The sequence below is a fragment of the Lagopus leucura genome, unplaced genomic scaffold (genome assembly GCF_019238085.1).
Source record: "Lagopus leucura isolate 7727_CA_CO unplaced genomic scaffold, USGS_WTPT01 Super-Scaffold_73, whole genome shotgun sequence".
NCBI lineage: Eukaryota > Metazoa > Chordata > Aves > Galliformes > Phasianidae > Lagopus > Lagopus leucura.
The window spans coordinates 775,193-802,743 of NW_024962252.1; the positions used below are offsets into that span (position 1 = coordinate 775,193).

At 42.5% G+C, this 27,551-nt stretch overlaps 1 protein-coding gene across 7 annotated transcripts in view; it reads right to left on the minus strand.

The window, feature by feature from the left end:
- Positions 1-27,551, minus strand: part of KLHL29 (kelch like family member 29) — a 402,070-nt gene that overhangs the window by 294,416 nt on the left and 80,103 nt on the right. Inside the window, exon 1 of one of the 7 annotated variants that reach the window (XM_042882314.1) lies at positions 2,346-2,526. The exons of the other annotated variants lie outside the window; for them this stretch is intronic. The gene's annotated coding sequence lies outside the window, so the exon portion shown is untranslated. Of the gene's footprint in view, positions 1-2,345; positions 2,527-27,551 lie in introns of those variants that run through there. 7 annotated transcript variants of the gene reach the window in all.

The window sequence follows — 27,551 nt, forward strand, 5'->3', positions numbered from 1 at the left end:
TCTGCTCAGCAAGCCCCAGCCTCTCCATACATACGCTCACCAAAAAGGAGAAGCGCGAAGTGCTTTGCCCACAGGGAGCAGGGCTAAAGCTCCAAGTCAGAACCCTGGCTCCTGCATTGTGTTTCCCTGTCACACTGCTCTGCTCTGCTAGCAGCTGAGTATAATGCACTAAAATCCTAATCTCTAAAGCACTGTGTGCCAGTGCTTCGGAGATCAGCGTTTCAGTCGATTTTACTTTGCTGCTGCCACTGCACACAAGAGAGTGGCACAGCAGGGGAAAAGCAGCACAATATGCAGAGCTGGAGAGCCACGCTCAGCTGGGGAGGGTGGGGGGCAAGAGCATGGTAATGCAATATAAAAGGGAGAAAAAAGGATAAAAAAGGAAAAAAGGGAAAAAGGACTGTCGTGCATGAATAGGAACATTGGGCCCTCTCCTTCCCAGAAACCCAAACAGCAGGTTGTCTCCAGCCACAATAAATCCACTGTTTCCTGAGTGAGGATTTGAGTGACTTGCAAAATTCTCTATCTTTCCTTCAAAAGGGAAAGATAAGGAAATCTCCACGCAACCCTGCTGTGCATCTGAGTATCTGTGAATATTTTAAGATGAATTCCCTCCTGCCTCTACCATGTGCTTTAAAATTAAAACAAAATGATACTGCAGAGGCTGGAAGAGCTGCAATCCGACCTCTTACTATTTGAGTGCGTGCTACACCGGCCCCTGGAACAGATCTGACACAGCGCACAGAGGCATGAGCACTCATCTGACTGAGGAGAGCACTTGCAACTTCAAAGCATGATGATCACAGACAAACAAAAAAACTTCTCCCCCTAAAAAGAACTAAATGCTAAACCCAAACACTAACAGGATCAAAAATAACTGGGCGGTAATTTTCATAGCACAGAGTTCACTGAATGTCAACTATTGCTAACCGGCCACAGCAAAGCTACATCACCAAGTCAGAAGAGCAGTATGATTTAAGGAAGCACTCTGACCCAACTACTTTGACAACATCTTAGTATGTTTGCTAAACTGGTCAACAAAATCTACTTCATGGTACCTGTGTCAGGCTTGAGCACCGTTACATAGGATTAGTGTTATATACTGATAATGCTCTTTGGAGTGAAAGCTGATTGAACTTTCCCCTTTAAGAGTGTTTAGACTCAAGTCTAGTGGTCTGCTGACCCACACACTGGGTTGGCTCATGCTTCTCCCATTACAGACACTCACAGAGCATCTTGGTCTCCTGAGGCTCCTCTGTAAATTCCTCCTCATCTTCACTCACCTGTCACGTTGGGAGGGAGATGCTTACTCACCATCCTCACCCCAGAAGCCATTGATCTGGAAGTCACTGTGTACATTCTGTATTTTACCTGATGTCCCTTCTGAGTAACACTGTAGAAGGTGAAGCACACATTACCTTTTATATTTGGGTGTTTTGACAGAAGTGCTCTTGCAGATTTAGTGGCTGTGGTTTAATACATTATTGCTCTGCCCTTCTACAAAGGTTACTACGCTCAGATCAACGGCTGCTGAATGGGACATGTCCCTGCCTTTATGGCTACAACATCTGAAAAACATTGCAGCAAGATGCATAAGAACCCATTCACCATTTGGGAGCTAAAATTTTCTGGGAGAAATTCTGTCTATAAAGCTCCTACCTCTCCTCAACCTCTGTATGTTGTTCCCATCCTTGCACATCATCATGCTGTCCCTTGGGTTGAGCTGCCAAAACCACCCGTGGGGTCATCCTGGAAAGCAGTGAACTGAGCCAGGTAGAAAAACCCTCCTCCACCTTCGCTGTATTGAAGGATTATTTTTAGCCCAGAGCACTTGATAATCTGGTTCATGGCATGTCCCTCAAACTACAGCATCAGCACAACTGAAAAGGCAGTCTGCTTTGGCTGCAGGGAGAAGGAATACAACAGGAAAAAAAAAAAAAAAAAAAAGTGGATGTATTTAAGCATTGCTGCTGCCAGTGCTTTTGGATTGCAAAACTGTGGTTTGAGTAGTGCCTATGAACAGCTAAATAATCCACAATCACCGTCAAATAATACTCTAAATAATCCCATCCAGATTTCAGAAGTTTCCTTGCTGCACTGCATGGTTTTGAGATCACAGACAGCAAGAGCAAAACAAGATGACATTATAGGGAAAGAATTAGCCAGAAATCTAACACTGAAGGACACAGATTTACATTTGAAGGATTCTCACACATGGTATAAATGTCAGACCCTCCTCGCCCTCCCAAAACCACTGCGAAACAAAACAAAACACAAAAACTGAAAGAAGAAACGAAGTTAAAAGTAGAAACAGACCAAACCAAAAGTAAATAAAAATGTTTTACCTGACTCCCTTGGGCACTGAACGGCAAGCCTCATAGTAATGAGAGTGAGAAATGAAATTTTAAAATGAACGCAAGTGGGAGAAACTGCAGAGAAAATTGAGACAGAGTTTGAGTGTTATTTATCCCAGACAAAGTGCACACGCTCGGCTGTGAGCAACACACAGCATGGCAATGGCACCAGGATAGAGCTCTGACACAACTAATCTTCCTTCGCTATTCCCTTCTGTGCTTTTGAGGAGGAAAGGGAAGAGAAAGCAATTTAGCGTAGTGATGCAACTTGTTTACTTCTTCCTACCGCTTGGCTCCACTGGCTGAAATGGATCCTGGGAGGTGCACAAGGGAAGGAAAGAGAAGGAACTACAGGAGAGGAAAGAAGACAAAACTGTAAGACAGACCTCCAAACTACGCCACTGCCACCTGGCTCCTGCAAGCACTATCCCTGTGGCCAACAGCATGCCTTTTAAGTTATGCAGCTTACCAAAGACTTTACTTGAACTAGTTGAACTCTGGCTCATCTTAGCTCAATGGAAATGCCCCAAGCAGCAGCTCAGATGGCAGATCTAATGGGGTACCACGTGCCTGGTCCAATTTACCACTGCAAAAAGCACTCCATTGCTGGGCCCCCAACCCCTTCTGCTGAGCAATATAGCTGAAGCACTCCGTGATTTGGATTGCAGCATTCTCACCATTTGTGGCTGGGGAAACAAAGTGGGCGAGTGGGTCACACTACTGTCCCAGCTCAGATCTCCTGGACTGCATAGGAACAAGAGGAAGATAAAGGAGGGGAATATTTATTAACAAATACAGGCTCATTTCTCCTACCATTCTTAAAAGCTTCTTGTCCCTCATGACAATACAACCTAAGCGGTATTACAAAGGCAGTGACAGTCTCTTAGGTTAAGAAAACAACAGAACAACAGAACATACCTAGTTGCTGACTTCTTCCCTCTTTATAACCCCTCATTAGAGTTGATACACCAACATTTACATGATAGAGCCCTTTTTATTAGAGGCAAACTGTTCTTAAAATACATTAACAACTGTCACCTACATGCTCAGTGGCTCTTTGTAGTTAGCCTAACACTTCAGAATGTGTTAAAATCACACATAAAAGTTACAGTAGTCTAACACTCAGGAACTAAGAGTCTTTTAAAGGTTTAATTCAACCACTAATGGATTTTCTCCCAAGTTAGGAAACGGGAAACATTTATATATCACTGATTTACTGCAGGTGTGGTAACTGAATTTGGACTTACACATACCAGCTGCAAGCAAATCAAGGAAAAGGCTCCATAAATCAGTTTAAGGCACTGTAGGCTTCATGGCGCTTGGACTGAGACAGAATTTCCCCACACAAGCACAGAAAACAAATGGGAGTTTATAATTTCCTCTGTCACAGCTCATAACTTTTAAAGGTTAGAAATCAAAGCACCACTAGAATGGAATTTTATACATTTGAATGGGATGGACATAAGGCATCCCAGAAAATGATTTATATGGCATCCTTTCTTCACAGAATGAAAGAATGAAGACTGCAATGGTTATGACAAAGGGATTGACTAATTGCATTATTTGGTAACTTAGCTCTCCTGGAATTTCTCTGGATAGATCAAGATTTCTGACTTTCTCTTTGTTTTACAGGAACTGTTCTCCAACTATTCTGCTTTTTCAAACAAATCTGCAATACACGCTGTGTTTAGCTTTTTTTTTTTTTCCCCCAACAAGTTGCCCTGGCTCAGAGTCAGACATTGTAAGACAAGAAGCCACAGTGACTTTATCCAAGAAATATGAGGTGGCAGAGATCCAGGACGCCCAGCACTCAAGGTGAAAGAACAGCATAGAGAAAGATTCTCAAATTAATTGTCAATTACAGAAGACTGCTGGAGTGAATACTAGATGTATGCATGGGATAATGTACCCAGGCTCCCGCACAACTGAGCAGTGAAGAGTGCAGAAGCAATTACTGTTTTTAAAAAGAATGAGATATCATCACTGGAAAAGGATATAAAAAGAAGGAGCACGTTTAAGTATCTCCACACCCCAAACAGATGACAGTCTTCTAGAAGAAGAAGGGTCAAAGGACCTGACTGAAGGACCTACCTGCAAACGAGGGACAGGAAATGAATGGCTCATTTTTTCCAGTGTATGGCAGGAGGCATAATGCGCTAAGAAATCATGTCCTGTTTTGTGTAACAGCAAAGTCATCAGGCAGTATAGACTTCGTCTCTGACACAGGTGGCTGACTAAAGGCCTGGGAGCACTCCATGCTCAGCTGTCAGCATTCTCAGGAAATGTTGCACAAACTCTGGATTCCTCCTGAATAAACACCAGTGAAACACTCCTTGGCTTGGGAGACTCAAGGATGACACAGCAAATTTGGTTTTTTGTTAGCATTCTCCACATACCTTCATCCCAGCTCCCACTGGCATGCTACAGGAGCATGGAAAGAGCTAGAGATTGAAGTCAGTGCAGCAGCTGCTCCTCCTAGCTCTCTGAATAGAGGGAAAACAGCTTCTGCCCGATGCATGGGGAATGATATCATCAAGTTGGCAAGCCAAGAACAGAAGGGATACATCACAAAGGAAAGAGGAACAAGAGCTTCTCCTTGCAAAGCAAACAGTCGTCCTTTTTTAGAGCAAAATCTCTGCGTAAAAAGCTCTCACGAAGTACCTCATGGGAGCTTCAGACCATTTTCAAGAGCTGGAAGAAAAACAGTCCTGGGGTTAAAGTGGTAACCCAGATCTGGAGAGACACGCTTCAGTTCTTTGCTCTGCCAAGCATTCTTGCATGACCTTAGGCAAAAGCACTGAAGCTGCAGATAGTGGATACCTTGGCTTCAAAAGCAAAGCTGGCCTAAGAAGTTCTTGCCTTCCCTCCACCTGCCATGCGCTGCCTCCACACCTGCACGGCCCTGGCAGCCCGCAGGCACCGTGCTGTAAACCAACCTGCTGAGCAGAAAGATGTTAAAAGCAAGTTTTTTGTTGTGTTTTTCAGAGACAAGGGGATAACGCCTGCATTGGATCACTTCAGCAATCCAATCTCAACCGGTCAGAACAACAAAAGCAAAGGAGAAGAGAGGTAGTTGGAAAAGTCTGTGGCAGCACAAGGTCTTAATAAGCAGATGAAAAGAAGGCTGGAAAGCCAGGAACCTGCTCTAGCCAGCACTGCTGCTGAAGACAACATGCTGTGTGACAACCCACCTCACCACATCCTGGTCACCATCTCCCAGCTGGGGCCAGCAGCCATGCCCCAAGCCTGCTGCACAGATAAATGGGAGCACAGGCTCAAGGCGCCTCAGGTGACCGGGGCCATAGGGAGGCCAACAACGAAAAGCAGCAGCCAGTCTCATTTCAGTAAGCCCCGGTTTTCAAAGCTGACATGCAAATCTCTGCTTACCCTACATAATATGAACATTCTCCTACAAACCTCGGCTCCTGATTAACTCGGTGCTGCACTTGCCAGCGCTAGCTGAATGAGCCTGTGAGCCCAATTAGCAGCAGATGCAGCGCTAACACTACTCACCTGCTGTGCTTACCAGTCCTCAGATCAGGAAGGGAAGGGAATATATCAAAGACTTGTGGAGGGAAGGAAGCTTAGAAAAGGGCTCAGAAAGGATGAGGGAAATAGATGTCTGCAACTGTTCCTCGGGCAAGGAAGCAGAGCCCTATACAAAAGGGAAAACATACGAGCCTAGGGAAAACACCGCTACAGATCATGAAAAACATTTACGGGGCTGATCCGGCACCCTGGCAACACGCCCCAGGAGCAGGGAACTCGAGGGCCTTCCAGCCTCGCCTGCATCCCCCAGAGCTTCTCTTTGCATGCACTGGCACAGCAGCAAAGGCACCTCGCTCATCCATCTTTTTCACGAGTTCTCCTTGACTTCCACTGCTTTTTTTTTCAGTGCTTTGACTAAGAAGAAAGGAGACTCTCGAGCCTCCAGCTGCCGCACCAGCACAGCCCTGACAGGTGCCGTTTCACCGAACTTTTGTGAGCTCCCAAATTCCACAGCTGCCTCTCAGTTTTACCTGAACGTCTACACACATGAAACTGGGCGCTCACCCATCAAACCGCCTGCCAGCTTTTTCACTGCAACTGTCGGCGTGACTTTTACCAATAAGGAAAAAAGAAAACGGTGTGCCAATGCAGATTTTTAATCAGAGGAGCAAGGAACCTGCCTCTGGATGGAGGTCCTAAAATAGGCTTAAGGAGTGGATAGATGTGAATCCCTGGAGCTTTGGATTGGCGAGAAAACAGAAAAGGAGACTTAATGCTATGTTGCATTTAATACTATAATTTTTTTATCTTGCTATGTATGCTGGCTGTTTACATCTCATTCCAAGATGCCTAAATCTCTCCACATGTTGGGCAAGGAGAATCTAGGCACACAAAATGGTGGCCAATTTCACAACCACGTTTTTAAACCTCAACTTTCCTTGCACTAAAAGGTAGACCATTATTTTATTTTTAACAGTAGCAGCCACATATTTGGTGAGCTCTTTTCTGTTGTCATTTTCAAAATCGTGACCATGGCTGTTAGTTACAGATATAATGGAAATGCTTCGGAAACATCACTTTCATGCAAAGCGTAGTCAAATAAGCCTTCTAGGATCCCAAGACCATTTCTACATAATTTTACAGGTGTCTGGATGTGAAACGTGGCCTCTAACAACTGCTTACCAGTCCCCACATGCAGCCCACAAATTACCCACTGGTTGACAGCGGTCTCAGTGGAGAAACATCACCCAGTCAGAGCCAACTGGATTGTGCAACACAGAAATGCTTTCTGGATTTTCTGACAGTAGTTTGCATTTGAAGACTTGTGGCCTCCAAAATATGTCACAAAAGGCCAACGTTTCCAAACAACGATCCTGACAGTAACACAATTAAATAGATGGTTTTGCTTCCTACAGACACGTTCCCTTATCTGTGAAATGGGAACGATGATGTGCTTTCAAAGAGTGGAAATTAATGTCTCTTTCACTGAGCTTTACATCTGTATTTGCCTTTCGAGCGTTTACTCCTGAAATGTACAGGCTGACACAGAGAACTGCAAGAGAACTGCTGGCATGGTGCTGCACTCACAACTGTGTCTGAGTTCCACCCTTGCAGGTCAGGTACACAGAGCAGAGAGAGAAACACAGATGCAAAAGACCTGCATACAAAGAGTGGAAAAGCTTTTTTTAGCTAGCGTGATTTTGGATAGGTTTTTAAAATGACTCTTCCAATCTAGCATTTCTAAGCGGAGGGACGATTGAAATCATGCAAGGATTCTAATCTCAACTGAAAAAAAAATATATATATATATACTGAAAACAAAAGAGAAGAGCCAAAGTAGCAGCCTTCTCTTCAGCTCTCTGGAACACAAATCATACAGCAGTGCACTGTAGGTCAATCCCAGGTCTTCCAGGGAACCTTTGGTCATCTCCTGGATATCACAGGAATCTCAAGACCCAGAATACCCATGATGGCTCCTTCTCCTTCCCTACACATGCTGTATTTTGGTTTCTAGTCCTCGCATTCTCCCAGAGCATGTACATTTAGCAGCTCCTGGCATGCAGTGAGGGATACAGAGCAGACATTTACGGACATCTCCGGACTGCATCTGTCAGACAGCTGCTTGCCCTTTCACAGAACTGGATCTACACGGTGCCTTGTGATCTTACATTTCTTGACATACCTGTCATGTACCTGAGAAGTCAGTCATTTTTTTAAATCCTATCCACCAAGTACTATTTCATTTTTATGGCATGACAAGCTGCATAAGCATCTGTGAAGTGAATTCTCTCCAGTTGAGAGCAGTTATCATCACTGTACCGCACATCCATCCTAGACCATTAGTTTTAGCTGGAAGAGAAGGAGATGCAATTTCAAAGGACATAAGTAGGCTAGTAGTCCTTGGTAAGAGTCCCAGCCACCTCACTCCTTTCGGTCATTTTGTTTGACCCACCATCATGACTCCATTTATCCAATACCATTTGCATTACTACAGGAAAAGTGTGGGTCTCAAGCATGACTACTGGAAAAAAGCGAAGTTCACACATCATGCGATATTCAAACTATATATTCTATAAAACATGGAATGTTTCAGGTTAAGTTCCATGAAAATCTCACTCAGGAAAAGCAATCACAGTGGTCCAAAGCTTGCAGATGATGAAGAATTCTGTGTTAAAAGGAATTTGGGTCATGAAAGTCTGAGGAGGAAAATCTTATTTCCCAGGGTCTACCCTCTGCTGCTTTTAATTCAAAAGCACACAAGTGCTTTTGGTACACTCCTAAAAAGGTCTTTTCTATATTGATCCTCCCCTTCCCTCCCTTACTTCTTCAGAGTGTAAAGGTGCTGCCCTTATGACTGTCCAGCATGCCCCATGAATTAGTCTATTAGGTAGGTGGTGTCCTACCTAGCCAAACACACACATTCTGACCTCCCAAGTACAGTTGCAGCTTTGACAGATGAAAATCACAGCTCAAATCCCTCTTTTCATGAGTAAATGCTGAGTGACTTTTCTTTTTCTTCTTTGTATTGCAGGGATTGTATTGTAGAGACGTTACACGTAACTAAAACCAATTCTGCTAGCCAACAAGAGGCAGTTCTCACTGTGTAACATCTCAAATGCTCATGGTTTCACTTCACTGGATCTAGAAGGTACAAACATGGATGACTGAAGCAGCCAAAGGAAAGGTCACAGCATCACCACGACACAGAATTGGAACAGAACAGCAGCAAGTTTCACTTAACAGCAAATTAAAGCCTGTTTGTGGTGAATCACACTTGCCTGTTCTTACCTCTAGGGACTACTGGGAGGATTGGGTTGTCAGGCGCTCTGAAAGCATGAAGTGTGATATTATTTGGCAAAATCAAAAGGTGTAAATAATATATGCATATTCCTCTACCTTCAGAGAAAGAGTGAGTGTATTATTTAGTATAAATAAACAATACATGAAGTCAAGAGCACCCAAAATATATGGAAGAATATATCTGAGCTGCGACTTTGCATCAGCCATTTGGGATTTTAGACACAATTTGGGGTTTTCTGTTCTGGGAAAATAAAAGAGAATGAGCTCTAAAGAGAAATGAAATAACTGAAAGATTCATTTGCGCTTGGCTTGTTTTATTATTATTTTTAAATCAGAAGGGGGGAAAAAAAAGACACCATTACTGCACAGAAATGGAAGATTCACTTCAGATATTCACTGACAACTGTAAGGCTGCACTTCATAGCTTTCTTTCATGATCAGCTGTACAATAAGCACCCAGTGCTGGACTTCCACTGCAAACATCTCAAAACATCCAAGTACATGAGAACAGTCTGCACAGGGCATCGCTGTGACAGTCCCGAAACGTCCTTCTGTGTTACCCAAAGAATGAGAAAGATTACTTGTTCTATGTTAAAAAAAAAAAGAAAGCAAAAAATGTGATGTGATATTACTTCAAATTAAAATGAAACAATTTTATTTTATGCTTTATACGCTCTCCAATCCCACTAAGTGTAATTATAGATATCTGTCTACTTACAAATCTCTCTGTATAAAGGAAAAAGGATAACAATTTTTAGCTGTCCAAATTACACGAGACTGTAATATACAAAAGCAATAAACACAGGTTCTGCCAGCAATCAGATAACACTTATCGTAAACAATAGCTTCTGCGATTTATTTGAAACAGGTTCAGCTGCTACAACTTGAAATTTGGTTATTCTTGTTTTCGTGCTGGATTTCCAGCAGGTGGTGAGCACATGATAGAAGTGTTTAACCACAAGAGATTTCAAAAAGGAACCTGTATTTCATTGCATATAAAGCATAACAAAAATGTATTTCCTAAAATCACTTTTCCATCTCCCAGTGGTCTCAACGAGTTTGTAGTGGCTACTTCTACAACTTTCTCATTTTGCCTTCTCAGCTCTCCCAGCTTCATGCACAGCTTGATGCCACAAGCTGACCAGCATTCAGAAGTGACTCCAAACCTCACCCTTTCTGGGTGCAAGCTTTATTGTTATTGTTTGTTTTATGCAAATAAGATATGGTACAAGTCACTGAAGTAAGTGTTAACTCCAGGTATGTTAACTCCAAAAAAGATGGACCAAGTCTCTTGCTGCAGTCTGATTTACCATTGCTCTGGGAGCCATGGAAGAGCTCCTTAGGAGTCTTACCATGCATTGGATGCATTCAAGGCCAGGCTGGATGTGGCTCTGTGCAGCCTGGTCTGGTGGTTGGCGACCTTGCACATAGCAAGGGGGGTTGAAACTAGATGGTCCTCATGGATTGTGACCCTTTTCAACCCAGGCCATTCTATGATCCTTTGAACATCTTGCTTTGAGTGAATATCACGCTCGCCTTGCAAAAGGGCAGGCATATATACTATGTCACAGAATAACAGTGATGCCAACATGTCTCTGGTTAACAAGATGGGAAAGTACCTGCAGTGAGGATGCAGACTTAGAACCTTAAAGGCTGGCTGGGACAGGGCAGTCCCTCCATGGATCCTGCCTCTCTAGAGAGAGAATGGATCCACTTTTCTCCAGGCACATGGGTTCTCCTACCCCTCCTCACTTCCAGCATCCCCTTTGTGGCTTTCATTCCCCATCTCAGGGAGACCAGATCCAGCAGGTCCATCTGTCCTTTCCGTGAAGATGAGGAATTTTTTAACATTAACATCAGTGGTCAAGGATTCCACAGTGATGAAGCCACAAAAAGTGTACTGCATTCTAATGTTATCTCTCTCCCTCCAGGTATACATCACTTTGAGTTGTGAGATACTTAGGGCTTGTACTTTGTTTATTCTCCTAAAGCAGATTAGCAAGAAAATGGAAGGTTAACAGAACATTAAGGCTGAGAATTTAAATGAACTAGCTAGGAAAAACAAGGCTGTAATTCTCATAACCGCTCTACGTCAACCATCTTGCACGTATGCAGAATTCGATATCGTTGTAGAGGCTGAGAAATTTATGTTGCAGTATACCTGTAATATGACAGAGTTGCATTTACTGCAGGAACTTTTAATTTCCCAACGTCTACATTAAATTCCCAATATGGTTTTGCACTGTCTTCTGTTGGTGGTGGGGGTTTTTAAACACTCATTTCCCAGAATATTCTCAGAATAAATGAATGAAGAGGTGTTTGAATACTGAAATAAATGCAGACAACTTTCACCAATTTTTACATACAATCTGCAGACTAAATACATCAATCCGTCTCACACCTATACCTTTAAAATCAATTACTGGAGTAACCATATTTAGTGTACAGAACCCAACAGCACACTTAATTGGAGCCCAGCACATTAGACGTTTAGAGAAATCTTATGTACGTGTGACTAGAATTTCAACAGCAGATAGAGTTGCTACAAAAAGCTCACTTAGAGCAAAAGATAGCGAATGTTTGGAGTGGGAAAAGGGGCCTAGTGAGCCTCAATAGCCTCCACCCAGAATTTGTTGGTGCTGTGTTAGCCCTCCTCTGCACCCTTCCCCAAGCCCCTCCTCAAAACAGTGACTGATACAGCTCCACCTGACAAGTTTTTTTCTGCTGCTGAGTTAATAAAAGCTCATTGCCAAGCACACAGCAGCAGCTGTCCCAGCCAAGCCACCCACGCCTGCTCGAGAAGCGATGCTTGGGCTGACCATAGCTTCAATGTGCGATTTTCTCATGCAAGAACACAGCCTCTTTCTGTCTGATGCATCTAGAGAGGAATTTCTATTCTGATTAAACCTCTAGACCTTCCTGCAAATGGCCAGCAATACTCAGTTTGAAACACTATATTTCTTTTTTTTTTTTTTTTTTGTAGCAACAACAACAACAACAAAAGCAGGCTTTCTTCAGCAAGACATCAAACGCGGATGCACTTACTCAGTGCAGAGCATGTTTACCCTGATTTCTTTGAGCAAAGGGAAAAAAGCCCAGTCTGCTACTGGATTCAACAGGCTGAGCATGGGGCAGCACAGCCAGCCCGAGGCAGCAGTTCTATGCCTCTGTCTGCATGTGTTTCAGGGAAGGAAAGATGCACTGGAAGAGGGATTGAGGACAAACAAGACCTCAGCTGATGTAACAGCAGCCATCTTTATCGTTTTGTCTTTCCAAAACCAGGATAGAGGAACAAGCCTACTTAAAACTATTCGCTCGCCTGTAAGCTGCAAGCTCATCCAAACAGCGAGAAATAGATGACTGTCTCACCTCTACACCAGGAGAACATATTTCAGCAATGACACGGGCGTTTTTATTTTTGCAGCCACAAGACACAGAGCAGATCCCAAATGCCACTGAGGTTGCCACATCTGCTCACAGCTCAGCCCATGTTCAACAGAGGCTGACCCTGCGAACCATAGGCTGCAGCTCAATGCAGCAGGCACGCTGCACGCTTTCCCAGATGAAAGTTTAGAAATCCCATAATAACCATAGAGAAAGTGGGTGCTGACGAACGGCAAACCTGGGTCACCTTCTCCTTGCCAAACAACACTGACACCTGGCCAGACTCCAGGAAAGCGCACAATTCCCAGCAGATGGCTACATCTACATTTAACCCTATGAGCTGCAAAAGAATTCCACTTCTGATTGCTTACGTATATTATGTGGTATGGACTGCTGTGTCCATTTTGTGGTTCTGTCTGTTGGGATTTTTTCGGTTTTGTGGGTTGTTTTGTTGTTGGAAGGGGAAGAGAGGTATTGGCTTTATTTTATTTTTTTTTTTCCGTTTATTTAATCTATTTCAAGGTAGCCAGCACAGTAAATGCTTAGCTTTCCCCCTGCAGCATTTATTTAGCTTTCAGTTACCTCAGACCAAAATTATTTCACCTGGTTTATATATTACAGTCGAGTACACTGCAGACAGAATTACTGCAACAGTACTATGTAAATCAAACCCACATGTTAAATAAAACAGTAACACACTGAAATGTGTATCTGTCCATAAGCATTCAGCTACTGGTGTCAATCCCACATTTACCATGTGAATAGGAAGATTCCCTCAAAGCGACAGAATCTTAATTCTTCCTCCCCAGATTCAAACACATGCATTAAGGAAACACTTCAAACATCAGTATCTTTTTCTCCTAAGGCACACTTCTTGTCTGTAATTAGTTTCCATTGGTCAAGTGGTTTTGCTTCCATGTATCAGGCTACAGTAATGTTTTAAGTGATGCTCTGTGATTCATCCCGCACCGTCTAATATAATATTTTTTTCCCCTTCACCCAGAATGAGAAGGAATGGAGAGAAAGAAGAAGGTAGGGAAAAAAAAAAAAAAAAAAAAAAAAAATTGCCTGCAATCATATTGTTACACTGTGCACAGTTTATGGCTGGCACACATCCAGTTTGCAGTTGCGATAAGAAATGTGTAATCCTATTATACGGAGAGGAGTCAGAATGTACAAATAGGTCCTGGAAATAGGAACTTCTCCTGTAAGATTATTCTTTTTGCCATAATAGTTCTGCAAGTAGGTCTAGACAGTAGCTCTTCACTATTCTCCCCACTGCAAATGGAAAGCCAACCGTCAGAACAATGAACCACGCGTGAGCAGGGATTTTTGCACCAGACAAGAGGCAGTGCTGTACAGTCCCTTACAAGAGGAGCGTTAATTAGAATGATGGCTACAAGTCTCAGTACGTGAAGAGTGCATCGCGTTGTACGAAAAGATCCCAGCCTGCCCTAACGCTACCGCATTCTGTGAGGTCGTCAAATCCTGTGCTAAGCAGTTTTGAGGGGACGAGAACAGCCATGCTTCTCATGGCATTTTGTAATGCTGTCTCTTTAATAAGACAACACAGAAACCATCTCCCAAGCGCAGAGCTATCAGGCTGCTGAAAAGCATGCTCTTGCACTGGAAGCATAAAACCAAACATTGCCTGCAATGTAAGTCAACTTTCCTGTGGAGTTTAATTCCTGTGTAATTCCAACGTGGTTATCTGTTTTTTTTCTCATTTCCTTCACATGATGACACTGCATGATAATGGGTTTGATGAAAAAAAAAAAAAAATTGGCTATGAATTCCCTGACTTCCCACATGTGTAATGCTTTTGACATCAGACTGGTTAAAATAAAGGACAGTGCTGCCTTCAAAGGCAGTTACTGTTTGCAAAGGGACTGTGAGATCCACGCCAGAAGTGGCTGCATTCCTATATGAACAAAGTCACCACTTCACCTTACTCCTGTCTGATCAAACCACCAAGTTCCTCACAGTGGAGGGCTCTTGAAGTGCAAAGTATTAAGAAAAGGCACACAGAATAAACAATTAAAAAGCACTCACAAGCATGAAGGCAGGAGTAAGGGACATGGTCATATGGTTGCACTGTACATACAAGCACCATAAATTATCTCAAGCAGCAGCGAGTATGCTAGTTAATTACAAACCCCATCAGAGTGTGGCTGGATTATTACTGGCGCTTGAATTGGCTGATTTGGTATATTTGCATATACCAAGCTAGATTGAGTATATTTGCATGAAACTGCAGTTACTCCTGTGAGTACAATGTAGGCATTCTCAATAACTACCAACAAACACATTTAGCATCCTGTCTCCCAACTTGCTGCAGCAGCAGAGAGTTTACAGGTAGGAAATTTAATTCTCTTCAGGGTACAAAAGGGAATAGGAGATGAGAAAAGAAAAAAAAAAAAGGCAAAATAAATAGTTCTATTACAATCAAGACAGTTTTACATTTATAGTTATACAAAGGCAGTGACTAAATGGTGTCCTAGGTCAGAGGAATACACGCACATTTCCATTAAGCTCAGGAGGAGGATGAGTGCAGACACCAGAATTTAAATATATTACTCGTAAATAACTAAGGTGTGTTGTTTTCTTAACCTTAAATAGCACTCTCCCATTAAGAGAGCTGAATTCTGGCTCTTCCCACTGCTGTGCAGTCCGAGCATCAGGCAGCACAGAGGCTGAGGGCAGCCCGCTCCGAGCAGGGGTCGGCTGAGATGATCTCCAAAGGTGCCTTCCAACCTCAGCGATTCTGTGAGCCTGGGATAATTAAATAATATTTATTTCTCACAAAGAGGTTGAATGTCACAAATTCTAAGTGTAAAATAACAGTGAGGCAATCAGATTAAAGAGATTCTGTTGAGTTAGAGTGGGCAGTAACACATGTACCGCAATCCAATTAGTGAAGAAGCTTTTCCACGTTGTTAAAGTGCCTCATGAACTGAACTACCTTCACCTGACCTGACAAGCAACGAATTATCTGCTGTAGCTGGACTCTTGCAGATTAATTAATAAAAAAATCAACAGAAGAAAGAGATGGAAGGGAGCTGCACCAAAAAAAAAAAAAGCATAATGTTCCTATTGATATGAACGTAGCACCTTGATGTGAACGCAGTAACTTGCAAAATCCTCCAGCAAGAGGAGAAAGATGAGTAATTCGAAGTATTGAAAGAAGTCAAAACCAATTGGAAATCTTGAGTCTTGCTAAAAATGACACAAATTCTCTACTTCATTTGTGAGTTTTAGGAGTTTGCTGCTTGTTTTTTTCCCCCTCACAACAATGTAGCATTGTTTTTTTACCAAGAAACATGCAGCCATTTGTTAATTCATGTGTCACTTTAGGGATGGTTTTGGAAGATGGAGAAGACTGGCAGATGTGGGAAGGGCCAGTTGTCTACAACACAGAGCTGCTGCCTCCTGCCACTCAGCACTGGGTGCCCATTGTGTGAATGACCTGAGAATTTTGCTTGGAAGGAATGCAGTGGCACTACGACCTGGAAGAGTCTTTGACACCATACTCAAATGCCAAGCTGTCCTCTACATATTTATGCAACAGCAAACATCTGTGATGCGCAGCCCGGGCACTGGCATGCAGCTAACGCTGTAATTAAAGTGCATGGTTTGCAGATAAGCAGGATCCTCTAGCTCTCTTTTACTTTCTCATTTCCATGAATGGAGGAGACCACCACTGTAGCCTTGAGAGATGTCATCTTGGTGGTGTTTTTACATAACAAAATGCATATGGGCAAAAATAAAGTAGTAGCTGGGGCTACAGCATACTACGCTCATGAGGTGAGATCTTTCCCCATTAACATCATCTTCTAACAAAGAGGCTGATAAATTGTTTAAAAATTCTGCTTGTAGTTTTCTTGCCAGCTTAGAAGGGACTCCTGGTACCTGCAACACTACTTAAGCTGTGTGGGAACAAATACTCCTCTGTACAATGCCATATGAAGACCGCAGATCAATTCCCCAAGTTGCCCCAAGAGGTACTGGGTAAGCTGAGCCCAGCCAGCTCCTGCCTCCCAGAGAGATGCAAGCCAGGAACCGACTCCCCTTGGTAGTAGGAGCAGCTTCAAAGGAGGCTTTGGGATATTTTGCATCCTTGGTTTTCATCGTACATCAAGAAATGGCAGAGAATGAGACACGTCTAAATGGAGGGAGACACGGCAATGTCCCTACAACTACAGCAGCTTGCACACCCTCCCCACGACAGTTAATTCCCATTCCTGGTATTGCTCACCTTTTCCCACAGCAAACGTGGCTGTTAACAACACAATACACCTTTTTCATTTATGTTTTAGAAGAAACAGTTTACTTAAATTTTAGTCTAAAGACAAGACTAGGGAAAAAAAAATGTTTGCATAACCACAGGTCATTCAACAAGCTGCATTACACCAGGAAAGCCTGAAGAAAGGCAAAAAGCAATTACATACTCTGACACTGTGGGTGACTTTTTTCTCTTCTGCGATTTGCTTCGTGTCTTATCTCATATTCTGTAAGCACTTGTTACCGTGTTTTAACTGTATAGAATAGAAAGAGGAAGGGAATAATATAAAAAAAAGCATAAAACAAATAAAAGTGCAGCAATAAATGCGGGGATAGGTAGGCAGTTACTGGTGGAGAGAAAAGAAAATTTGTACTCATCTACGAAGAAGGAACATACATGAGCTAGGAAAAGTTAGATGACCAAAAGAAAAGAAATTACAGTTAACAGATTTCTTTCAGATCACTTGTGACCTGAGCAATTCTAGTAGTAACAACTAACGTTATTCACTGTGGATATATACTGGGAGAAAAAGATGATAAAACAAAGGCAGAGAAGCACAGAAAAAATATCTTCAGAAGGTACATTTTTCATGTTCTCATTCCACTCAGAAACAGCAGAAACATACGGCCTATTAAAGACTGTTTAAACAGCCAATTTTAAGAATTCAGTCGAAGAATTGAGTACGAAGAAATGCAGAGGGGGGAACAGTGCAGCAGTTCTCCCTCCCCATCAGTCTACAGAACAAACACACCCCAAATAACAGATCAGTTGCATTCGTCCCATTGCAGTTTTCATAAGGCTTATTGTTTGGATTAATTTAATGAAAAGATGGTCCAGACGATTATTATCTCAGCAAGAGGAAATCTGTGTAGACAACTATAACAGACTGCTATAATCGATACATCTTATCTCTTAACTGAAGGCACATCTAAAGGAAGAGGATAAAATAACTCCATTTCACTAACCATCAAAAAAGTTGGCATCTTCCAACCATGGCCGCAGGCTGTCCAGTCTGCCAACTTTTGGTAATCAATTCCCTTCTGTGAACATGTCCACTTGAGCTGGAAAATATACCATCAAAGTGTGCTACAAGGACAGCTTAGTCATCGCCTGGGTAATGGAGGTGGCATTATTTTACCACCAAGCATCAGGCTGCAGCTCAGGCGGTCCGGGCTCCATTCCCAATACCGCCATAAATTGTCTTGGGGAAACGTAGTGCTTGCCTCCATCTAAAAGGCCAATGTCATCCCCAGTTGGTAAGGATTATATAAATAGCTAAGTAGGATGAAATGAGAGGGTTTTAGGAAATATACAAAATAGCTCAGGGTTTGAAGTTCAGCTGACTACAGAGCTCTGCTCTCAAGCCAGAAGCAGCAAGACTTCTATGGAAACCTTCCTGAGAGCTACTTTTGGATTAGGAATATTCCTCAAGACTCTTTAGGAACATAAATCAGTGCTGCTGAACTGCACACTTCTATGGTATGGCACCAACTCTTTGAAAGGGCAGATAACAGCAGGACAAGGGGAAATGGTTTTAAGTTGAGGGAGGGAAGATTGAGGTTGGATGTCAGGGCAAGTTCTTTACAGAGAGAGTGGTGAGGTGCTGGAACAGCTGCCCAGAGAGGTTTGGATGCTCCATCCCTAGAGGTGTTCAAGGCCAGGTTGGATGGGGCCTTGAGAAGCCTGTCTGGTATGAAATGTGGAGGTTGGTGGCCCTGCATGTGGCAGCGGGTTGGAGCTTCACGATCCTTGAGGTCCCTTCCAACCCTGGCCATTCTGTGATTCTGTGAAGTCTGAACTGAATTTCATGGGCTGAGAACAAATATTTCCATGAGCAGACACTTCTAAATTAGGGTTTTTTGTTTTGTTTTTTTAAATTACATTTGTCCATACACTTTTTATTCTAATTCTATGCAGCCACAACTGAATCCTTTTTAATATTGTGCAAGAATGTAAACAGAATAACAAATCCAGACGCTGCCCAGCAGATGAATGTTTTTAATAGAAAAACAAAAACATCAGAAAAAAAGGTTAAGTGATTTGAGCAAGGTCAGAGAAGCAAGCCACTGGCAAAGCTACAAGTGAAGTCAAGCACATGTTCTCACCTGTGAATTTCAGAGTTCGAGGCTAATGACTTAGCCAAAAGACCTCCTTGTGTCTCTTAGGTATCTTCATATCTACATACACACTGCAGCCTCACAAATAAATAGATCTGCTGAACTGGAATTACATCACTCAGGTTCAATATCTGAGTGGAAAGCTGTTCCAGTAACTAACCAGCCACCAGTAAAAACCAGCCACTGAAGGCGAAACGAGGCTCAGATCTATTCCTTTTCCAACAGCCTTTAAGGCACATCCCAAATTATGGCAAGTTAGGTATCCAGTCAGATTTCATCAGTCTGACTCAGTTGCATCTCTGAAATAAAGACAGCAATCCACTATCCATGGGTTAGATTTTACAGGAGGTAAAGCCTAACGTACCAGTTTAATATGACTGCTCTGGAGGACAGCTACTCTGATTGTGGCCATATAAGGTAGAAGCAACACATATAAAAGCTAAAACAGAAACACAGTCCTTGTAGATTGGCATAGCCATCCTCTCTACTCACTTTCAGTTTAGAAGAACACAGAAGTAGAAGAGACACTATAAAGCAACAGAAGCAGCCATTGGTTGTCTTCACCTCCAGCCATCACCAGCACCAATTTCAAGTGCTTTCTGTACTTTCTACACACACACACCCCAGAGGCATTTGCTGTTAAGTAAGCATAAGCAACAGGAGAGCAGACATGCTCCTTCCTGAGCTCACCATTCATGCTGGCGAAGTTTCAGAGTTCTCCAGCCCAAACAAACTCTTCAACATGTTTTAATAAAAAACCATCCTCATAGCCAAGGATCTGCCCTGAGCCAGCAGTAATTAAAATTAATCATTCACAATTATTTTCATGGGCATGTTCAAAAAGAGACACGGGCAGCTTGCAGAATCCTCAAAGTTGACAGACCTTGAAATAGGCTGTGGTCAGGTACAGCACGTTCCTGGGTTTCAAGCAGTTAAAAACATGCTTTGCATATCTATTCACTGCCCTGCTTGCAGCATCTGCAGCGCTGACATTCAGAGGCACCTCATTTCTGCAGTCCAACACCTGAGCTGGCATCAACGTATCACTTCGGGGACTGATAAGAAAATAAATCTTTAAGTTAAAGATTACTATGTCCATAATGACAGAAAATTAGTGCTACCCAGCTGGGATTTATCACAGAATCATAGAATGGCCTGGATTGAAAAGGATCTCAGTAATCTAGTTCCAATCCCCTGCTATGTGCAGGGTCACCAACCAGCAGACCAGGCTGCCCAGAGCCACATCCAGCCTGGCCTTGAATGCCTCCAGGGATGGGGCATCCACAACCTCCTTGGGCAACCTGTTCCAGTGCCTCACCACCCTTTGGGTGAAAAACTTCCTCCTAAGATCTAACCTAAACCTCCCCTGTCTCAGTTTAAAGCCATTCCCCCCTGTCCTATCACTATCCACCTTCATAAACAGTTGTTTGGGCCACACCAGTGTTAATATTTTTCATTCTGTTAATATTTGTTATTCTGCTTCTAAACTTGAGATTCTCCCCATTTTCTACACGCTTATATTAAGTGTTTAATCACCGTCTTCTTCCTTTTCAGCTTCACCAGTCACTACTTCTGCTATTTTGAGGGAGGCGAAGAGATTTCTAAAGCACACAGCATCCTGAAGGTTACCACTTTCCAAGCTTCAAAACTATTGAAGAAATTGCAGCAACAGAAGAATGAATAAAATTTGATGCAAGGGATTAAGACTGTCACCTTCCGGAAAACTACTTATTTATACAAGCAATTTTTAGGGACTAAGCATCTACTATTCGTGATAGCAGCCTTGATCAATTCCATCCCTTTGAACTTATCGTAAAATGTAAGAGTGCACGTCTTACATATATATAAAATCAACATTTGCAGGCACTGTATAGGACCAAGATTGTAACCATTGCAGAGAGAAAGCAATCTCACACCTAACAGATTGCAGATCCCTAGGTATCAACCTGCACACCACTCCTTCCTTCCCATCAGCCGGAATATTGATTTTACAATACGTACCAGGGGAAGGAAAAAAAAGATTGCAGAAGCTACACTGAAGGAGGAATATGATAATGGTATCGCTGGCCACCCACCACACATGTTCTGTAATTGGAACTCAACACTGGAACGGAAAGGAAGAGGTGATGGAGGATCCAACTTTTCACATTAATCAACTCTCAGCGTGATTTTTAGTTGTAAGACTTCAAAGAAACACATATTCCCTCTTTACTGAAGTAGACAAACACCTGATAAATATGTTTTCCTTTTTATCTTTATAATCTAGAGTGATTTTCTATACTGTGTGTAGGTAGGACGCTGTGCAGGAAACAGCTGTGCAGAGCACTGCCTGGGGAGGGAACAGTTACAAAGCACTTCAGAGATTCCAGGCAGGGTTCAGGAAACATCTCTTGAAAAAACGTAGCCAGGGAAGGGGAAGTAAGCAGTATAAAACAACTGCAGCACTCAAGTTCAGAAGTTTCCACTGCAGTCGCTAACACTGCAGTTAGTTTGAAGACATCATTCCAGATTTCTGTGTTTTTATCCAAGGCACCAACATTTTCCTCAGCTCTGGATTTACCTGCCTCCCACAGTTCCTTTCTGCTGGTCACCACAATTTTCAGTCCCAGCCTTTTCCTGTACCCCTCCTGCAAGCCAGCTTACCACTGAAAATGGCAATACAATGAATTTCAGGATGCTAAAATTCGGGGCTTCCCTCTCGTCAGCCTCTGCACCATGAACCCTGCAGCTGCATCCAGGCTTACGGAGGTATAATTTCAGACCTGGGATGAACATTACCAGCGCCCACAGCAGCTCTCCCTCCATCCCCTCCTTCCACATCTATGAACATCTGCAGCTCAGAAGAGCAACCAGCATGCCAGCTGCCTTCTGCAGCCACTTCACCACGAAGCCTACATCTGTCTTGCACAGCTCCTATGATTTTTGCCCCCTTCAAAGTTTTGGAGGTAATTAGAAGAATGAGCTCAAAAGGTGTGCACGGAGAAAAAGGCATGGAGGTCTCAGAAGGTGAGGGACAGAGTTCCGTTTTGCTACTTTAAACAATGTACAACTTTGCATTTTCGCTCCCATTTTAAGTACAAAAGCAGCATTCTTGCCAGAGCTGACATGGTCTTAGCATATAAGCAAGTCTGGGAGCACAGAAAGAACAACTCTCTTTTACTAGTCCAGTCATCAGAGGAAAATAGCTGACCTTTCAGACACAGAAAGACTACAGAAATGGTATTTTTACAAAGTGAAGACCATTGGTCTAGGCATACATACACAAATCTACTTGTACGTAAACACATAAAACCTTCCTACCTTGCTTTAAAATCTGAGTCTTCTTGAAGCTTGCACTGCCAGTAACAAATGCAGCTGTTTTGGTTGGGGAAAGAAAAACACAGCTGAGAAAAAATACTGTGGAAAGACATTAGCAGCAGAAGACAAAGTTTCCTATTACCTACTGTAATTATGGAGAAGTGTTATTTTTTATTCTGACTCTGCCTAACTCCTCCATTCTTTTTCCATCAGCCTTAAAAAATGATTTTAGGAGTTAAACCAAATAGGGTCATTTGGGGGGGACTGCATGCTTCTGGCCAAAGCCTTCCCTGCTCCTCCCCAGGGGGAAAAAATAAACAAGCAGAAATCAAGCAGCAACAACAAAAGAGAAGTGGAGTTCTTCAGTTCTCCCTTTCCCCCTTCCCTAATGCTAATTCAGAGCAGTTCTTTGCAGAGACTGTAAACACCCACACAACTTTCCAGGTGGGGAAAAATACACTAAGTACATAATTTCTTTAGTCTTTCTTTAGGAATTTCTTTAGTCTTTCTTCTTTAAGTGGCAAGATATAAGATCTGGACAAACATACGGAACCTTTGGCAGAAGGGAAAGAAGGTTTGGGGCACTGCAAGGCTCTGATGGCTGTGGTGTCTTTCCCTGTGTACCAACCAGCCTGCATAACCTAATAGCATTAGCTTACTAACATATATTAATAGGTATAAGGGGAGGGAGAGGGAGGGGAAAGAAAGCCACTGGAACGTATTCCACCTACGCTCCGTGCTACTCATGATAAACTCGGGTAGAAGGAAATCTTTTTTTCTCCTGGTTAGGACGTGGTGGAGGAAAGCATTTATTTACACATTTTTTCTGGAAATCATCATATAAAAAACCTAACAGTAATCACTGCGTTTATTAATCCACGGCAAGAAAAGAGAAAGTGGGAAAAAGAAACCTAGTCGGGAAGTGCCACAACATCTTACAGCTGGTAGTTTCAGAGTGATAAATATAATGCTGGTCTCAGACTGCTAGAAGGATTTAGAGGTAGCTGTAAAACACCAAGTGCAGTTAACAGTTGGTGTTGGGTCTGGTGCTAGGATTAAAAAGCACTGCTAATCACAAGCAATGTAAAAAGATTAAGGGTTGCCAGTAAGGTTTTTAGGAGCATGTATGTGTAGAAATTCACTGTGGGATTAAAATTCCTCACGTTGGGGGAAAAAAAGAAAGAAAAAAAAGGAATTTAAAAAAGGGGTGATAGATCATAAATGCAGCAGCCAGTTTCACTTTCACTGTCCAGAACCGATTCCCAAGGATTAGAGATTTATGATTGGAAATGAAAAACGTATGCCATGGCTTACTGTGAAGGATCTTGGAGGTTTTTAGTGAGGAGAAGCAAGCATTTGTATTCTGAGACTTAGGAATTAACTACACTACTAAAACCTATTAAAACACTGGGCTTTGGGAAAGAGATTTTGCTTACCAAAAACCTGCATGAAGACAGTGGAGTCACAGCTTCTGAAAGGTACTGTAACACAAATCATGATGGCATCCAGTATCTGCATCCTTTCGGTAAGAAGAATAAAGTGACACCTTCATTTCCTGGCTCCTGGCTGTTTTAGATTTACCTGCGTGATCTATTTCTATTGCTACTTGTCAAGGACAAGTTAACCTCCCCATATAAAATATTCAAATTGGTGTAAGAGAACCCCCTGCCCCCAGAAGGATAAAGCAATAATAAAAAATCCAGCTTCCTAAAACCTCAACATAAGTATCTTTTAAAGCCTAGATTTGAATTTTGGATGGATTTTTTTTCTTAAACAAGGCAGTTAAGGCAATGCATCACAAGGTGTGATTCCCCTCCTCGCCTGTGACACTGAGCTCCATCAGCAGTGATCACACGGTTCATTGCTGTCACCCTCAGCCACCACCACCCTGATCTGGAGGGCAGGTTGTACAATGATGGACAGCCAGCAACTGCTTAGCATTGAGGCCAACTAAAATTTGCCTCCCTCCAGAAGTGTTGCAAATGTATCCAAAGATTCAGAGCAAAATTCTATTTCAGCCACGTGATGAATGTTCTCTTAACAGGATACCCCATCCCTGATGGTGTATCAACACCAGGCTGGATGGCAACCCTGCCCATGGCAGAGGGGTTGGGACTGGATAATGGCCAGAGAAGGGCAATGACACTGGTGAGGGGTCTGGAGCACAAATCTTATGAGGAGCAGTTGAGGGAGCTGGGATTGTTCAGTCTGGAGTAGAGGAGGCTCAGGGGAGACCTCATTGCACTCTACAACTTCCTGAAGGGAGGCTGTGATGAGGAGGTGTTTGGCCTCTTCTCCCAGGCAACAAACAGGACCCGAGGGAATGGCTGCAAGTTGTACCAGAGGAGGTTTAGGTTGGACATGAGGAAGAACTTTTTCTCTCAGAGAGTGGTCAGGCACTGGAATGGCTGCCCAGGGAGGTGGTGGAGTCGCCGTCCCTGACAGTGCTCAAAAGGCGTCTGGATGAGGAGCTACAAGACATGGTTTGGTGCTTGTGGTAGAAAGGTGGTGGGTGGACGGTTGGACTAGATGATCTTGTAGGTCCTTTCCAAACTTGTGTTTCTATGATTCTATGAATCTTTAAGGTCCCTTCTAACCTAAGCCATTCTATGGCTCTAAGATTTCTAGGCACCATGAGTTCAAATGCTGACTCAAACCAACCTCTTTTCACACACTAATTTACCTTCAATAAATCTGAATGTTGCTGTTCAGGTGGCTAGGGAATAGCTTGAGATAAGACTGTTTCATCACGTTCATCTCACACTCCTTTCAGCCACGTGCTCCTGGAGCATGTCTGGATTTTCAGAATCCATAAGATTCCACTTCCCTTCTGTTCCCCTCAAGAGAGTGTTTCTTCCAGATGCCTGTAGCAGAAGCAGAAATCACCATCTTGCAAGAGTTATAAAACACTCATATTAAATAATAGAGGTGAAAGCACTGTGTATGATTTCTGCAGAATTCTTTTCAGAAGAACAGACAAATTTATTCACTGCATTATGGAACAGTTTGAGAAAACAAGATCATACAATGTACAGAGCCTCTATTTAAATTGTTTCATTTCTATTCATGAGTGCACTGATTAGATACGCCGAAAATATCATCAGTAAGAAATAAATAATTCTGCCAAATTAATAGCTGTTGATTTCTTTTTACCTGAAAATGTAAGCAGCATCTCATTCACACTAGACAAAGCTGCTGTAATTTGGATACACGAGTCTTGTTGGTTCAAGTCTACACAGCACACCCAGACAGGTATTCATCTGTATTTCCTTAATAATAAACAACTTCTTTCAAAATGCCAAGCTGTTTAGTGAGTTAAGATTACCTCATACATGCTCTGCTTGGAGAGGTTTAGGAGTAGGTTGGTTTCTGTATCTGTTGTCTTCTCCCAACAGTAGGTTGAGAGAAACAAATTGCTCCAAATGCAGAACTTGGTGTAGAAACCAATGTTAGGGAATAGAGGCAAACTTGCTGTATGAGACAGAATTGATCTCAAGCTCACCAAATGCTCTTTATTTAATAACATCTTTCTGCCTCAGAAATAAACCAGCCAGAAGCAATCACCGCTAGCAACATTAGATAATGGGAGCTATTAACCAGCCCCAAAATGAGGGCTCTCCAGTACCTCAACTCCCTGTGTTTTTCAGGGGAAACACGGGAAAGGATAGATATGTGTAAATGGAGCAGAAGGTATTATTTATCATGAGGATCACACTAATATTTTGCATGTTTAAAAAAATATATATATAAAGACACAGCTAACGTGCTTTAAAATAAAATACTGCAGAATGATGAATGCACTGTATCTGTTGAGCTCACAAACCTACGAGAAACGTTCCATGTTTTTGAGAAATTCATCTAGTTTGAGCTGACAATGAATTATTCTTCTAGAAATCAAATGTAATTGCTTTAACATTTAAAAAAAAAAAAAAATCTAAATGCGCAGCCGAATACCTTCGGAGCACCCAGTTTGCAAAGCAGCCAAGTGATACACCTCCGAGAGCTCCTGTTAGCTCCTGCAGGCGAGACAGATCAAGGAAATGCTGAGTGGAGGTGCAGTGTGACAGTTATTAGCAAAACAGGAGTAATTTGACAGAGAAAAAAAAATCTGACAAAATCTCAGTTCTCAGCAACAGATTTTGAAAGCCTATTTGCACATAAATTGGAAGAAAACAATTCTTGCATTAGAAACTGATGAAGATGAAACAATGTATCCCAAATCCTAACGTATTTGAAATTATTTTCTTTGATTCAAAGCCGATAATCCTATAACAGGCAGTCACTAAATAGTAGCTTATCAGACTTGCTCTGCATGTTGAAGAGACTGCACAGCCAGATCCTGATTTGGGGCCACTCTAATATCAGAATAACTGGATTTACTGCTGTATTCACACCTTTGTTTTTGCCATCTGAAACGGCTGCAGCACGCAGTGCATTTGGCTGTGTTTTAAGCCTTAGCAGCATAAATATCCCCTTGTGTACCGTATACTTCACCACTTCTTGCTTCCCATAAATCAAGCCTAGAACCAATCATCTTTTTGTGTTAGACATTAATGGCAACTCCATTATTCAAATCCAGCCTGTGCAGCTTTGCCTTTCACGGGGACGTACAGCAGCTCACAAGCAGGCTTACAGCTGAGCAAGGAGCCATTCCGATCTGCTCGCGGTCTTCCTACACCTCCATCGCCAGCAGAGATGAGGTGCTCTGCATCTTTTGATGTGTCGGTGCAAAAGGCTTTTTGAAAACTTCTATGAGGTGGAACAAAGTGAAATAATTGGGAAGGCATTTTGCACTCTTGTGTCACTGTAAACACTGTCTACATGTTTTAGCTCAATATCTCTGCTTACCTGTACGTGTTCTTCGCCGCATTACAATTAGACGCATAGGCAAAGAGACCTTTGGTGTCATTAAATCAAATTCCTCTACAAACACACAGAGATTTTATGGACTGTTGTCTTTTCTGCTTGCTGCTACATTTCCATGTTCAGTGCAGAACACAGTAACAGTTGCAGGTACCTTCCCCTGTTTACAGTACCCACCAAGAACGATTCCAAAACCAAATAAAACAACTCGGCTATGATTTAAGCAGCACAAACTGTTCTCCCATGGGGTTTCTTTTTTTTCTCTCCTCTTTCCCTCATCTCTCAGTTCAGGAGGATAGGGAACATGAAAACTAAATGGATTTATGCTTAAATAATTCATCTTTTCAGGCACATCAAACCAAGCACTAAAGTTCATCCACAGGGCTAGCAGCATTTAGCTGATTCCAGTGGTATTTTAAGCAGGATTCTGGAGAGCTAGTTGCAAAAGGTTGGGAGGAAATACTG